Genomic DNA, 16,872 nt, shown 5'->3' on the forward strand with positions numbered 1-16,872 from the left:
AAGGAAATAACCTGTTGTTACTTGTTACAAGTTAAGGAGATGGGGAGCTAGCTCTCAAAGCACTGCCTCCCCTGGGGTTAGTACAGGAAGCTTTTATTCAGTGCATTAGGGGTGGGGACAGGGACTTTGCAGAGTCACCGCTGACCCAGTGGCGTATCCCTAGCACGTCACCATGCTAGTGCACACACCATATTTTCAACCCATGGCAGAAAATTCTGCCCATAGAAGGAGATCCTAGTGTTTTAATGAGCTAAAGGTGACTTTAGGCCAGCTCAGGGGGGCTTCTGTGCGAGCCCTCAGCTCCAGGCTGGCTCAGACTTGCTCACATATGGGGGCTCGCAGCCCAAACACCCGTTTTGGGGTCTCCTTGGCTGTTGTTTCTGCAGAACAAGACCCACATACCTTCCCAGCTTTTGTCCCCTCCTCCCTTCTGCCAAGAGCGTTCTCCCCCTTATTGGAGTAACTTCTGACATTGCAGCTAACTTGCTGCCGAAACTGGGATCTGAGAACAGAATATCCTGCTTGGAGGGAAGAGCACAGGGGCCTGAGTCTGGACCCAGCTAAGCGTGTTAGAAGAACAGACGGAAGGCCAGTGTGATGAGACTATAGTGAGCTCATGAGAGAGAGAACCGGAGAGGCTGGTGGTCGTAGCCAGCCTCTAAGACAGTCCCGGTTGAACTTTCAAGACTGAGTCAGCCTTCTCAACATACACAGCCGGGAGCGGGGGGTGACGATTTGAGCCCAATACTGTGAAGTGACCAGGTTTCTCAAACTTGAAAGCAGCCAGACGTTCTACACCATCACACTGTTCCTGAATCTTGAGAGCCTCATTTAGGCTGTTAAATAGAAATTCAACCGAGTAAATTGGGAAGATCTAATTGGCTTTATTAATCGATTCATGAATCAGGCAGCATCCCACCTAGCAAGTGGAGGGGTGCTCCAAAGAGTTACAGAAAGATAAGGGTTCTAAAGGTAGAAAGGGAGCAGAGAAAAGGGGAATTATTATCTAAGAATCCATTGTTTGAGGCAAGGTCACCATCCTAAAGGGAACGGAAGGGGTCTATCAGTAAACTGCCTTGTGTGGACCAGAAAATTCCCCTGTTGACTGGTTAAAGCTTACCTTCCTGGGGCACCTGGGAGGCTCAGTCATTTAACCATCCGACTTTGGCTCAGGTCTTGATCTCGTGAGTCATGGGTTCGGCCCGCGTCGGGCTCTGGGCTGACAGCTCAGAGCATGGAGCCCGCATGGGATTCTGTATCTCCCTCTCTCTCCACCCCTCCCTCACAGTCACTCTGTCACTCTCTCAAAACTAAACATTTAAAAAAATAAATAAAGCTTTTCAAAAATTTTAAGGTTTTATTTTTGAAACTATAGTGAGGTTAGGTATTAAGTCTTGGTTGACTGACTCAGGGCCCTAATCTAGGTGACACCATTTTGGACCTGTGGTGGGGTTTTTTTTGTTTTTTGGTTTTTTTTGGTAACAATTCTGAAAAGAATATTCTGTGTTTTTTAATTAGTGTTAATGGAACATGTTGAATTCCTTGATGCCCTAGAATTTTCTGCATATTTGTGATGACTTAACCACATATTTTATCTGATGTCTCCCCCGCCCCCATTTATGTACTGAAGAAAACTGGTTCAAGTGAGTCATACTTGAATCGGGTCTCACCTTGCCTGCATTTTATGGAAAGCTCTGAGGAGGCTCCTGGGGACTGTCCTTCCTGGTGGTGCTCAGTGTGGTGGTGAATGGAGGACTTGTTCCTTATACTCCCTTAAGAATGTGTCAGGCTGCCTCCGCTCAGGTCATGATCTCGCAGTTCGTGAGTTTGAGCCCTGGGTCGGGCTCTGTGCTGACAGCTCAGAGGCCGGAGCCTGCTTTGGAATCCGTGACTCCCTCTCTCTCTGCCCCTCTCCTGCTCACATTCTGTCTCTCAAAAAATAAATGTTAGAAAAATTTTAAAAAGAATGGGTCAGGCTGTGCCAAAATAGGGTCAGGGAAAGGTCTCTGAATCACCAGACGGCAGCACTCAGTGTCGATGACCCATCCGATGTACCGGAGCCTCGAGAGACATAAGGAGGGAGCGTGGGATTGATAGCTCACAGGACCCAGCACAGAAGAAGACAGGCCGAGGGCTAAATCCAGCTGAGCCTCTAAAGGCTGTGTGAATGGAGGAAAGTTAGCTGACCTCTCAGAGCCCCTGATTTTAGCCATGAAATGTAATGCATTTCGCTTTCTAAGTAAGGCAAAGGAGATACAATGACGTGTTACATTAATATATGCATCTCAGAATGGAATGGGGGCATCATGGTTTCAGGTGATGGCTCTGGAGCCTGGCCCACCTGGTTCACATCCTGGGTCTTCTCTCTGCTACCTCCCAAGCCTTTGCCAAGGACATGACTCCTCTGTACCTCAGTTTCATCATCTGTATTATGGAGATAATGACAGCACCCACCTCATTAGACTGCTCTCAAAATTAAGTGAGGTGGTAGCGTAAAGATCTTAGAACAGTGTTTGGAATACATTCAATAAATGCATTCAGTGAATGGAAGCTCTTATTATTTAAATGTGCCAGAGTACCTGGGACATAGTAAGAATTAGATAAAGAGGAGCCATCATTACTAGAAACAACCAACCAACAAAGAGAAAACATCAAACCTTATAGCTTCTGGTGAGTTCTCTAGGGCTGCCCCCACCCTGAACCTTTAGGTGTGGATTGAATGCAGCTGTTCTTTTTTAAAAATTTTTAAAATGTTTATTAAATGTTTATTTAGTTTTCAGAGAGAGAGAGAGAGAGAGAGAGCGAGTGGGGGAGGGGCAGAAAGAGAGGGAGACCCACAGAATCTGAAACAGGCTCCAGGTTCTGGGCTGTCTGCACAGAGCCCGATGTGGGGCTCCAACTCACGAAACATGAAATCATGACCTGAGCTGAAGTCATTTGCTTAACCGACTGAGCCACTCAGGTGTCCCTGAATGCAACAGTTCTTAAACTTGCATGTATGCATTTACCCTCACTGGAGGCTTATTAAAACACATTGCTGGGGCTCACCCCCAAGGTTTTCTGATTCAGTTGGTCTAGGGTGGAGACCTAATCACTCATATTTTTTGTAAAGTTAATTCATTTATTTTGTGAGAGAGAGCAGGGGAGGGGCGGAGAGAGAGAATCCCAAGTAGGCTCCATGCTATCAGCAAGGAGCCTGATGCAGGGCTTGAACCCATGAGCCATGAGATCATGACCTGAGACCAAACCAAGAGCCCATCATGCTCAACTGACTTAGTCACCCAGGCACGAGTTCCAGGCAAAGCTTGTTCGGAGAACATGGATGTCATAGTCTAATTCTCAAGAAGCCATCTCATTTCCAAGCTCCGGCTCCATGAGCCATCCATCAACCATGTCCCACCTCACTGCCCCGCACAGCCTTCTCCATGCGGCAATCTACCTGGAAAGGGGCCACCAGAATTCCTTCTCACAGCCACTCTTTTGATGCATAATGTGACCCTGTCATCTTGCAAAGAATCAGCTGAGCACCAGAGAATTAATCTAAAAAGACCAAGCCCTTCCCTCTATCTATGAGCCTAGAAACAGGCTTTTCCAGTAATACATTAGCAGCTGTTGAGCCTTTGGCCAGTCCTGGTTCAGAAAGGGTCAATATTTTTGTTTTGACAGACCCCAAATATGAAGGGGTAGCAGTTACTCTGGTTCCTACCCTAAAATTAAATCAGTCTTCCTGAGGAATGGCGGGCCTGGAAAGATGAAGAGGTATGTTTTGTTATTCATTAAAGAAACTTTTTCCTTTTATTCTGAATTTCATTAGCTTTGTGTTAATATTGTGACCAAAATTAATTTCAGACCAGAGTCAAAGCGTTATTCCACATTTTCCTTAAAATATATTTTACCTTCAGAAACTTGGCAAGTGGGAAAATGCAATTCTCTGTAAAAAAGGGCTTGCTAATTTGCAGTGTTCAGAGAATTGTGGAGGAAAACAAGAAATAACACAGAATGAGAGGGAGAATTTGGAGAAGAAAACATGAGACTAGTGCAAAAAAGAGACCCTCAGACCTGAAGGAACTGGAAGATTCCATATCTTGACTGGTGCAATAACTGATGCTGCAATAAACACGGGGTGCAGCTATCTTTTCAAATTAGTGTTTTCATTTTCTTTGGGAATATCCGGCAATTGCTGGATCGTAGGGTAGTTCTAATTTTAACTTTCTGAGCAAAGTTCTGTGTTCCACAGGAGCTGCACCAGTTTGCATTCCCACCAACAGTGCACAAGGGTTCCTTTTTCACCACATGCTCCCTGTTGTTTCTTGTGTTTTTGATGTTAGCCATTCTGACAGCAAAGTGGGATCTCACTGTGGTTTTAATTTGCAGTTAGCTGATGATGAGTGATGTTGAGCATCTTTTCATGTGTCTGTTGGCCATCTGAATGTTTCTTCAGGTCCTCTGACCATTTTTAATTGGAGTATATGTTTTGGGGGTCTTGAGTGTCCATAGGTGAATGTATAACACAGATGTGATACACACACACACACACACACACACACACAGGAATATTACTCAGCCGTAAAAAATTAAATCTTGCCATTTGCAACAACATGGATGGATTGAGATGGTGTAATGTTAAGCCAAGTAAGTCAGAGAAAGACAAATAACCATATGCTTTCACTTATACATGGAATTTAAGAAACAAAACAAACTAACAAAGGAAAAAGAGACAAAAAAACTTTTATGAGAACAAAGTGATGGTTATCACAGGGGCGGTGGGGAGAATGGATAAAATAGGTAATGGGGATTAAAGACTGCTTTGTGATGAGCACGAAAAATATATAGGATTGTTGAATCATATTGTACATATGAAACTAATACAGCGTGGTTTGTTAATCATACTTTAATAAAAAAAATAAATGAAAGAACTATAAGAAAGTGTTTTTTGCAAAAGGCCAGAGAGTAAATAACATTCAACTTTTGGGACCATACAATTTTTTAAAAATGTTTTATTATTTATTTTTGAGAGAGAGAGAGAGAAACACACACAGCATGAGTGGGGGAGGGGCAGAGAGAGTGGGAAGCACAGAATCTGAAGCAGCTCCAGGCTCTGAGCAGTTAGCACAGAGCCCAATGCAGGGCTAGAACTCACCAACCGCAAGCTCATGACCTGAGCCGAAGTTGGCCACTTAACTGACTGAGCCACCCAGATGCCCCAAGGGCCATACAATTTCTGTCACAGCCGCTCACCTCCACCCTTGTTTGTGAAGAACAGCCACTGACCACGTGTGGATGAGCGAGTGTGGCTCATGTTATGAAACTTTACTGATGCACACGAAATTTGAATTTCAGATAGTTTTTTTTTTAAAATATTTTTATTTATTTCTAGGAGAGAGAGAGAGAGAGACAGCGTGAGCAGGGGAGGGTCAGAGAGAGGGAGATACAGACTCTGAAACAGGCTCCAGGCTCTGAGCTGGCAGTCAGCACAGAGCCCGATGCGGGGCTCGAACCCACGAACTGCGAGATCATGACCTGAGCGAAAGTCGGCTGCTTAACCGACTATGCCACCCAGGCGCCCCTGAATTTCAGATAGTTTTTATATATCGCCTATATTCCTTGGTGTTTTTCCCCCCAACCATTTAAAATTGTTAAAACCATTCTGAGCTCATGGACAGGACAAAACGGGACAGAAGCTAGATTTGCCCTATAGGTCATAGCTTGCTCAGTGCATCATCTCTGCTCTCAAAACCACTAGGGAAATAGTAGTCAGGCATGTTTTTCTCTTGCCTACACGAGAGTGATCATTAAATGGTAAAACCACCTGCTAATTGCTGGGGGAAGAGATATAAGGAGATGTGGGCATTGACAACGTGAAGGAATCAGGGGCATCTGGGTGGCTTAGTTAAGTGTTGGACTCTGTTTCAGCTCAGGTAATGATCTCATGGTTTCATCATTTTGAGCGCTGTGTTGGACTCTGTGCTGATGGTGCAGAGCCTGCTTGAGTTTCTCTCTCTCTCTCTCTCTCTCCCTCTCTCTCTCCCTCTCTCTCCCTCTCTCTCTCCCTCTCTCCCCATCTCTCTCCCTCTCTCTCTCGCTGTCACTCTCACTCTCTGCCACTCCCCTGCTCATGCTGTCTCTGTCTCTCTCAAAAATAAATATATGTAAAAAAAATTAAGGTGCCTGGGTGGTCCAGGCAGTTGAGCATCCAAGTTTCAGTTTCAGCTCAGGTCATGATCTCAAGATTTGTGAGTTTGAGCCCCACATCAAGCTCTGCACTGGCAGTATGGAGTCAGCTTAGGAATCTCTCTCTTCCTCTCTCTCTCTCTCTCTCTCTCTCTTAAATAAATTTTTTAAAAGTTAAAAAAAGAAAATAAAAGAAAATGCAAAGGAATTGAGATCTATACGCAATGGGGAGCTTCAGTTCAGATGCCAGTCAGGGAATGGCAAACAAAAGATGTCTAAATGGCTTCTTCTGGCATTTTGTCCCTCTGTGTTCCACTGCCAAATGAGCAGATGCTTAGGCCAAATGCTCTAATTTCTAGGAATTTCCCCCCACAAATGTAAGCAAAAATATGTGTACAAAGATGTTCTTGGCAACATTGCTTGTCATAGAGAAAGACACAGGCTGAACATCCACATTCAGCACCAAAGGAACGTAGAGAACATCCACACTGTGGAGTACTATGCAGTAGTTAAAAAGAATGAGGTCAGCTTTTACAACCTGATGGGGATCGATGTCCAAGATGTATTGTTAAGGAAAAAAGAAGGTGCAGAATAGTAGATTTAGTATCATCCCTATGTTTGAATATAGAGAGTAAAAAAGATCTGGAAGGAAAAATCCTGTAATATGAACAGCATTTGGGGCGCCTGGGTGGCTCAGTAGGTTAAGTGTTTGACTCTTGATTTCAGCTCAAGTCATGGGATTAAGCCCCATATCGGGCTGTTCACTGACAGCACAGGGCCTGCTTGGCATTCTCTCTCTACCACCCCTCTGACCCTCTCCCACTCATACTGTCTCAAACATTTTTAAATAAATAAACAAACAAATAAATAAACAAATAGCAGTTGTCTTAGGGGACGAGGACAATCACAGGCTTTAATATTTCATTTTAGGGGCACCTGGGTGGCTCAGTCGGTTAAGCATCTGACTTCGGCTCAGGTCATGGTCTCACAGTTTGTGGGTTTGAGGCCCGTGTCAGGCTCTGTGCTGACAGCTCAGAGCCTGGAGCCTGCTTTGGATTCTGTGTCTCCCTCCCCTGCTCATGCTCTATCTCTGTTTCTCTCTCTCTTTCAAAAATAAACACTTAAAAATTTTAAGATTTCATTTTAACCCTTTCTGTACTCCAGATTGTTTGCAACCGATATTTTTACTACTTTATATGATGCTTAACTTTAGGGGTCAACTTGATTAGGATGTGGGGTATCCATTTATCTGATTAAACATTATTCTGGGTGTTCTGCAAGGGTGTTCCAAAGGAAGTTAGCATTTGAACTGGTGAACTGAGTAAGGTGCGTAGCACTCTTTAATATGGGTGGCATCACATCATCCAATCCATTCACAGACCACATAGAACAAAATGGCAGAGGAAGGGGGAATTCACTCCCTGCCTGACTGTTCCCCTGCCCTGGGGACTCCTGGTTCTAAGGTCTTCAGACTCAGAATGGATTCTACACCACTGACTCTCCTGACCTCAGGACTTTGGATTACTCCACTGGCTTTCCTGGGTCTGTAGCTTGCAGATGTCAAATTGTGGGGTTTCTCAGCCTTTATAACCTCGTGAACCAGTTCCTCATCATAAATTTAATTTTATATATAAGTGTCAATGTAGATATAAAGATTTATGTATCTATATAGCCATGTCTGTATCTTTGTCTTTCTACCTATCCATTCATCCATCCAACCATCCGTCCATCCATCCATCCTTTCTGTCTGTCTATCATCTATCTATCTGTCTATCTACCTACCTGCCTATCCCTCCCTCCCTCCCTCCATCCATCCATTCTGTCTGCCTGTGTGTCTATCATCCATCTATCTATCTATCTATCTATCTATCTATCTATCTATCCATCCATCTATCCATCCATCCATCCATCCATCCATCCATCCATCCATCCATCCATCCGTCTATCCATCCCATATTGGTTCTCTCCTGGAGAACCCTAACAAATATACTTTCATAATAAAAAACTAATTTTGAAAAAGTCCCTCTCTTCACAATATGGGTGGAATAAGGAAGGGTTAACCCAAAGCCTGCATAATTTTACTCAAAATTATTGTGGGAATAAAGAATGAAAGAATGTGGGTAGTTATTTTTTTCTTTAATTTTTCATCCAGTCAATATTTATTATACAAGAGTATAATGGGGTTCATGGGAGTATTCTTCAAATATATTTATTCTCTCAGTTCACATTTGCTGTACAAACACTCTGTGTTAAGCAGTGGATTCTGATTTAATGAGTTTTATGTGACTTTGAAGGAAGCTTTTCAGAGAGTTCTTTCCAAAGGTGATTGAGTGTGTGGGAAGTTACAGTGTAAGATGGACACATCATGAGGCAGATTTTTATTGTTGTAGAGACAATAAATAACTCATGGAAATTAGGAAGGCAGAGACCATAATAACTATAAGAGTGGGTGATATCATCCTTGTTTTAGGTTTGAAAATGGAGACTTAATTGTGTCACTTTCACAAGGTCACCCAATTAATAAGTGTTAGGTTTAGAATCTAGATGTGCCTGACTTCAAAGACCATGCTCTTTCTACCAGTGTCAGAGACCAAGAGCTCTTCTCCCCTTTTCGTCGTCATAGTAAAATCTCAAATTTTTAGCTAGACATATAGCCACCCAGAATAAAGATTATACAACCCAGACTTCCCTGTAGTTGGGTATGGACGTATAAATGAATTCCAGATGGGAGAGGAAGTAATCTGTGTCGCCTTCTAGGAAACTTCCTAAGAGGTAACTACCATATACCCTTGGCCTCTCCTTCCTTCCTTTGTTCTTCCTGCTGGCTGGAGCACCAGCAGCCATCTTGGACAATGAGGTAAAAATCATGTATTGAATATAGAAAGAGCAAGAATCCCCAGAAACTGTAGAGCTTCAGTATAGCCTCAGACTGCCTGCCTCTAGATGTCATATGAAAAAGAAATACATTTCTATTTAGTCAACATCATTACGGTTTTACTGCAGTTGAACTTAATCCTATTTTCCTATCATAACCTAATGCCTTCCAACCTGTCATCATTTTGAGGGCAAAAGCCCTAACACTACTTTCAATAACAGTTCACCTCAAAAAATCTTGAGAGAATCAGGTTTTATAAGCTAATACTCATGAATATATAGCTTATTCAAAAATGCATGACATAATTCTTCCTAAGCGATCAGCAATGGAGATTCAATGCTCCCCAAATCATGTGTCAGCTTCCCCTTCACTCTGCCCAACATTCACGCTTGAAGAAATAAATGGAGGCAGAATGTGGGGAAGAGAGGTCAAGAGAGTGCTCTACCTTCTTCTCTCTAAGTGCAGTGTGTGGGCCACTTCTTAATAAACCTATTTAAGAATGTTAGAGTTGAAGCAGGGTAAATAGTTTTGGATTAAAAATGTATTGAGGACACATAGAAAACACCTTCTATAAACATTACTTCAAGTGTATTATCTTTATATAGTATTTGCTTAAGACTGTATTTTCTCCTCTTGAACTGTCAAGGGACTTTACCAAAAATATTCGTGTGTCCATTTTTGATAAAGACAAACTTATTCCGAGGAATTTTTAAAGTAAGACTAACTCAGAGAAATAACAAGATAAAAGCTGAGGCTTAGAGCCTGTTTACCTCATTCAGAATCCTAAAAAAGTACCCTACATGGGATTTACAAAATAGAAATATAATACTGTAACATAAATGGACAGTTTGTACTAAAATGTTTTAAAGGAAGATACAGAATTTCATTATTTTTGCTTTTGTGCTGATTTTTTAAAATTATATTTTCATTATCGTGGGTTTGTGCTACAGGAAATAGTATGCTGAAATAGGAAATTAACATTGAACTTTCAAATTTCCTTTTTAAAAACTTAAATAAAAAGATTGACAAAAGCAGGGGCGCCTGGGTGGCTTAGTCGGTTAAGCGTCCGACTTTCGCTTAGGTCATGATCTCGAGGTTCGTGGGTTCGAGCCCCGCGTCGGGCTCTGGGCTCTGTGCTGACTGCCAGCTCGGAGCCTGGAGCCTGTTTCAGTCTGTGACTCCCTCCCTCTCTCTGACCCTCCCCTGCTCACGCTGTCTCTCTCTCTCTCTCCTAGAAATAAATAAAACATTAAAAAAAAAAAAAGATTGACAAAAGCCAATAACTATATGCTCTTGGCTTGACATTCATTTTTAAAGCCTGGCTTGTCCAGCAATTTCTAATTAGTGGTAACCTCCAAATGGGTCGTTTTGGCTTAAATTCAATCTCAATATATATATTTTTTTTTGCTTTATGATATTTGACTTGTTAATTGTCAGTGTAACCATGGGGTGAAAAAGAGTGATTTTTTATAAACCAGCTTTGAGCCTTTGTATTTCAGAGGGTCCCTAAACCATGTACCTTTGAACTTGATCTAAATACTAGATCACATGATAGCTGTTCAATCCATTTCTGTCATAATGGCTCTTGAAAAGTATGCAACTTTTTTGGACAACCACCTTGTTTTTTTAATACCCAATGTTTTTTACCCAAAACACATTGAATACACATGCTATGAGAAGTGATAGTTTGACATTATGGTTTCAGGCAAAGGCACTCTCTCCAATTTACCCAACACAACTGTTTCAAGTCAGAAAATACCAAGTGGAACAAATTTGAATTGCAAGCCATATTTGGATGAACCCAAAAGATTTTCCCTGTATGTATACACACACAAGATAAAGGGAGAAGGAGGCAGTGTCTTCTATAGCATTCTAGTACATTCTGCACATGTACTATTTCCATGAATGCTCTCATAATTGGGCTTGTTTTGTCCTAAAGGGGTTTATCTGAGCTCTACTGTAATTTTTTCAAGCAGTTTGAGTGCAAGACAACCTACCCACCAGCCCCCAAAGTGGCTCAGAAATTACTGAAGAAAATAACATGGAAGGAAAAATGCACCTTTGAAAGAGATGATTACCTTGCTCACCTCCATAATTAAGTCTTCGTCCTTTGCCAAATACAATAACCCTTCTTTGCATTATATCTTATGTACACACTATATTTATGTACTTTCTATTTTTTATTTAGTACTTCACTAAACTTGTTTTTATTGTCCAATTGATGTATTTTTCTATCTTTGAAAATTTTGAGGATATTTTGGATTGAGATGGGGCATATCATAGTTTTCCCTTTGAAAGTAATAGATTTTTTTCCCCATTCAATGGCTTTTTATTTGGTAGCTTGAAGGGATGAGTTAAAGTCATTCAGCAAAAGATGGGGTATAGATTATTCCCCATGCAAAAACCCGAGGTGCCTGGGTGGCTCAGTCGGTTAAGCGTCTGACTTTGGCTCGGGCCGTGATCTCACAGTTTGTGAGTTTGAGCACCATGTCGGGCTCTGTGCTGACAGCTCAGAGCCTGGAGCCTGCTTTGGATTCTGTGTCTCCCTCTCTCCCTGCCCTTCCCCTGCTTGCTCTCTGTCTCTCTCCCTCTCAAAAATAAACAAACATTAAAAATTTTTAAAAAATAAAAACAAAAACAGACCAACAAGTAGTCTTAATATGCGTTGGGCAGAATCTTAATATAGACCCCAAGATAGTCTGCCCCTTTGGTATAAATTGTCCTGCATAATCCCCAAGAGTATAAAGATGATGGATTTTATTCTCATGATCAGGTTATGTTATGTGGCACGGTTGACCTTAAGATAAAGAAATTATCCCAGTGGGGATGATCTAATCACATGGGCCTTTGAAAAGTAGAGAGTTTTCTCTGGCTGGTTATAGAAAAGGACATTAGAAAGACTCAAAGCATAAAAAGGTTCAGTTTCAAGAAGATTCTTTGCTGCTGAAGGAGGAGCCACATGGCAAGAACTAATCAGCCTCTAGAAGCTGAGAATGGTCCCACGCCAACAAGTAGCAACACAACAAGGACATCAGTCTTACAACCCCAAGGATGTGAATTCTGCCAAGACCCCAAGGCTGCTCAGAATAGATCTTTCTGTAGTTGAGCCTCCAGATTAGGATGCAGATTAGCGGATACCCTGATTTCAGGCTTGAGGCATCTTCAAAGATATTTCTTTAATTTTTTGTACATTTATTTATTTTTGAGAGACAGAGAAAGACAGAGCACGAGCAGAGAAGGGGCAGAGAGAGGGGGACACAGAATCAGAAGCAAGCTTCAGGCTCTGAGCTGTCAGCACAGAGCCTGACGTGGGGCTCGAACCCACAACCGTGAGATCATGACCTGAGCCAAAGTTGGCTGCTCAACCGACTGAGCCATCCAGGTGCCCCAGATTTTTCTTTACTGTTTATTTATTTATTTTGAAAGAGTGTGCATGCATGAGTGAGGGGGTTGAGAGGGCAGAGAGAGAGGAGAGAGAGAATCCCAAGCAGGCTCTGCCCTGTCAGCACGGAGCACAACATGGAGCATGAACCCATGAACTGTGAGATCATAACCTGAGCCAAAATCAAGAGTTGGCTGCAGGGTGGCTGGGTGGCTCAGTCGACTAGGCGGCTGATTCTTGGTCTCAGTGCAGGTCATGATCACATAGTTCAGGAGTCTGAGCCCCACATTGGCCTCTGCCCTGTTAGCACAGAGCCTGCTTAGGATTCTCTCTCTCTCTCTCTCTCTCTCTCTCTCTCTCTCTGCCCCTCCCCAGCTCTCTCTTTCTTTCTCTCTGTCTGTCTGCCTCTCAAAATAAACAAACTTAAAAAAAAAAAAGAGTTGGATCATAACCAACTGAGCTACCCAGGAATCCCTACCCTGAGGTATCTTCAGCAGAGAACCTAGTTACACTGTGCCAGACTCCAGACCTACGGAGCTTTGGACAAATAAAAGAGTGTTATTTTAAGCTGCTAAAATTATGGTAATTTGTTACACAGCAATAGAAAGTGAATATACCCCATATGAGGATCAACTAAGTTATACTACAGTTAAAAATTATTTTAGAAACCACAGACTCTGAGAATCATACAATAGTCAAGGTTTATTTCTCACTGGCACAAATATCTGACGTGTGTCATTAGGAGTCCTCTCAAACGTGTCACCTGGGGTTCCAAGATGTGGAGACTCCTTTTTAGGATGTGCTTCCATGATTGCTAGGGGAAGGGCAGAGCACATCCCATCTTCTAAGCATCTAAGACTAGCCACTTACAGAATGAATCAAGCCCGCAGGTGTTTGCAGTTAAGACTTCACACCGTTCTTTACCTTTGTAAATCAGTTGCCAACATTTAAAACATTGGAACCTTTCCCATAAAAATTTCAATCTGTGGATTCTCTCAAAGCATTAGGGAGATCTCACAATGATATACTTCAAGGAACAACGTGGAACTATGTGGCCTGACCTACGGAGTTTTCTAAAGAGCACTGTTACTTGAGAAAAAATAGAGTAAAAGTCTTGTATAGTATGTATAAAAGAAAGTATAGAAAATGAACTAGGAGACATAGGATGTATAGAAAAAGAAGTAGAATATAGACACTGCACTATTAAATCATAGTTCCCTAGCGGAAACGGAGTGAGATGGGGGTATTCCATGGCAATCTGGAATTTAAACGCAGTGTTTTATCTGACCATGAAAATTCACCAAGTTAGGGGTCCCTCTTGGTGGAGATGAGAATAAGAGTATGCCTTAAATTGAGAAAAATGTCTTACTACTATTTATTTAGAAGGTGCTTTATTTTCTTTAACGCAGCAGAATAAGATTGCAATGCATGGGTGCCCTCCCATAATCATTTTTATGAATTCTAGATTTCACTTTTATAAGAAAAGGACAATGACAAACCAACGTAGGCAAGAAATTTATAAAAAGAAAGGAAAACTTCAGAATACTTTATAAGCCAATACAAATCCACCTTTACTTGTATGTCCCGCTCAGCACCGTGTCCAATTGGTGGTAGTCATAATGATCTTGAGACATTGAGAGGTACAATTACATTGTGGCTTTACAGTTAGAGAACTATGGCTGTGTCCATTTAGCAGCCTTCCATTTTAGGAAATGACTGAGCTCTCCATCAGTTGAAGACTTTTGTCACTTTTGGCCATTTGTAAATTATCCCCCTCCCCTCCGACATTCTGATTTCCTTTTGAAAAAAAAATTTTTAATGTTTTATTTCTAGGAGAGAGAGAGAGAGAGACAGTGTGAGCAGGGGAAGGTCAGAGAGAGAGGGAGTCACAGACTCTGAAACAGGCTCCAGGCTCTGAGCTGGCAGTCAGCATAGAGCCCGACGCGGGGCTCGAACCCACGAACCGCGAGATCATGACCTGAGCGAAAGTCGGACGCTTAACCGACTAAGCCACCCAGGCGCCCCTCCTTTTGAAAATTTATCCTTCCCCCATAGTGTTCAGCACTGCCAGTTGGTAAGCCCAGGCGTATGCCCTTTATGGTAGGCAGAGTCATGATCTGTCCCCTAGAGATGCCTGTGTCCTAACCCTCAGAACCCATGGGTATATTATGGGATGTGGCAAAGGATAATTAGGGTTTTAAATGGAATTAAGGTTGCTCACCATACAAACTTAAAATACAGAGATTATCCTGGATTGTGGGGTGTGGGACAGTATAATCATAAGGGTGCTTAAGGAGGGAAGAGGAGAGGCTGGGGAGAAGAGGCGAGGGAGATGTAAGAAAGATAGAAGAACGTTCAGGGAGAGAAGCAGCATTGTAGACTCCGGAGATGGACGGAGGGTCCGTGAGCCCAAGAAACACAGCCAGCCTGTAGACACTTGGGAAACACAAGGAAATGGATTGTCCCTCAGAGCCTCCAGAAAGGAACGCAGCCCTGTTAACATCTTGATTTCAGCCCAGTGAGACCTATGTCAGACTTCTGACCTCCAGAACTGTAAGACGATAGATCTGCGTGGCTTTAAGCCACTAAGTCTGTGGTCACGTGCTACAGCAGTGACAGGACACTAATATAGTCCCTCGCTGCTAGGGGAGCCAACCAGTCCTTCTGGCAGGTTCTGCTTCTTGCCATCCTCACATGAAAGTTCTGCCTTCTCCTGGTTCGATTCAACCTTTGCCTTCTTTGTGTGACTCTCAAAAGTCCTTTTAACAAATGTGTCCTTTTGTTGAAGCTCTTTGGAATTGTGCTCCTGTTAGCTGATGCAGAGTGCCGATCATATTTGATCCAAGAGGCAGAGGACCATTTTTCAATAGGTTTTTCCTTCCAGGGATTATCATGAAAAGAACAGAAGTGTTCATGAACCCATAGTTAATCCGTTAGCCACAGGAGTTAGAAGCACCTGTAGGTAATCAAGATTCTAATGGATGAAACTTGTTTTCATCGGATGTCCTTATAATCCCATTTTTTCAATGAAAAAGAGAAAGAATAAGGAGAAGACAGCATGGGGGTAAGATTCTGGGCTTTGGAGTCACAGAATGGAGTTCAAATCCCACCTCCTCTGCTGACTAAAGATGTGAGTTTGGACGTGTGACCCGCTGGGGAAGGATCTTCATTCACTGGGACCCCTGGTCTTGCACACGGTGTTTTAATCTTCGTGTTTCTGACTCTTGTCTCTTATTTCTCGACTTGTCCCAAGGACCCTTAGCAATGGCTCCCTAAGTCTGTCAAAGTCTGAACCGTTTCTAGTCTCGGTCTCTTTTTTCAGAAAGATGGTTGATGCCACACCGATTTTGAAGATTAAACAGGAATAATATGCGTAAGCAACGTCTACAGATCCTGGCACTTGAGTACTCAGTAAATGCTCGTTGATAATATAAAACCAAGCGCAGATGACCCTCTCTGAAATTCAGGATCCTCATTTATAAAACGAGGTTAGCATCTTTCTCACGTGTACTGTTAGGATTTTTAAAAGATGAAGGATTTCCAGTGCTTATTTAGCACAAAAATTTTTGGTTTCCTTCAGCTTTTCTCCGAGAAAGATATGCAAGGAAGCATCAACGTGGATTGGCTCTTTTCTTCCCCCTGGCCTGGCTCATGTTCCATTTCTGAGGAGACAGCAAGACCTGAGTGAGGGCCGTGCTCTCTTCTGAAGCTCTTTGCCAAATACGTGATCGACTAATCGTGGTTAGCCTTGTCGGTCTACAGTTGAGGAAGCTGAACCTGATCTTTGCAGAAAAGCAACTTCTCAGACCTGTTCCCTTACTGCAGTCTTCAAAACAATAGATCACATGCCTGTATGTCTAGATTGACTCCTCATGAGTGGGGGGGGGGGTGTGTGTGTGAGAGGGTGTTCAGGAACGTTTACCAGTCAACTTTTTCCTGAAATTCACAGAAGTACTGACTTGGAAGTAAGTGAAGGGCAAGATGATATAAAAGAAAAAGCAGGCACCTGGGTGGCTCAGTCGGTTAAGTGTCTGACTTAGGTTCAGGTCATGATCTCACGGTTCGTGGGTTCAGCCTGCATCAGGCTCCGTGCTGCCAGCTAGGAGGCTGGAGCCTGCTTCAGATTCTGTCTCCTTCTCTCTCTGCCCGTCTCTCACTTGTGCTCTCTCTCTCTCTCTTTAAAAAATAAATAAACATTAAAAAATAATTAAAAAAAAGGGAAAACAAAGATTCCCCATTGAGATAGAAATATAAAAAAACCCAGATTTTCTGTGTTACTGCCTTTTTGGCTGGCACATAACCTCCACAATTATATAACATATGCCTCAATTCTATATTATTTTCTTTGGTGGGACAAAATATAAATATTTTTCATTGTTCATATATGGAAAGTGATTTTAAAGTACATTTTGTTGGAGGGAGCACATTACTTTTGATTGTTTTA

This window comes from Hyaena hyaena, unplaced genomic scaffold, assembly GCF_003009895.1.
Source record: "Hyaena hyaena isolate Hyena2069 unplaced genomic scaffold, ASM300989v1 scaffold_76, whole genome shotgun sequence".
Taxonomy (NCBI): domain Eukaryota; kingdom Metazoa; phylum Chordata; class Mammalia; order Carnivora; family Hyaenidae; genus Hyaena; species Hyaena hyaena.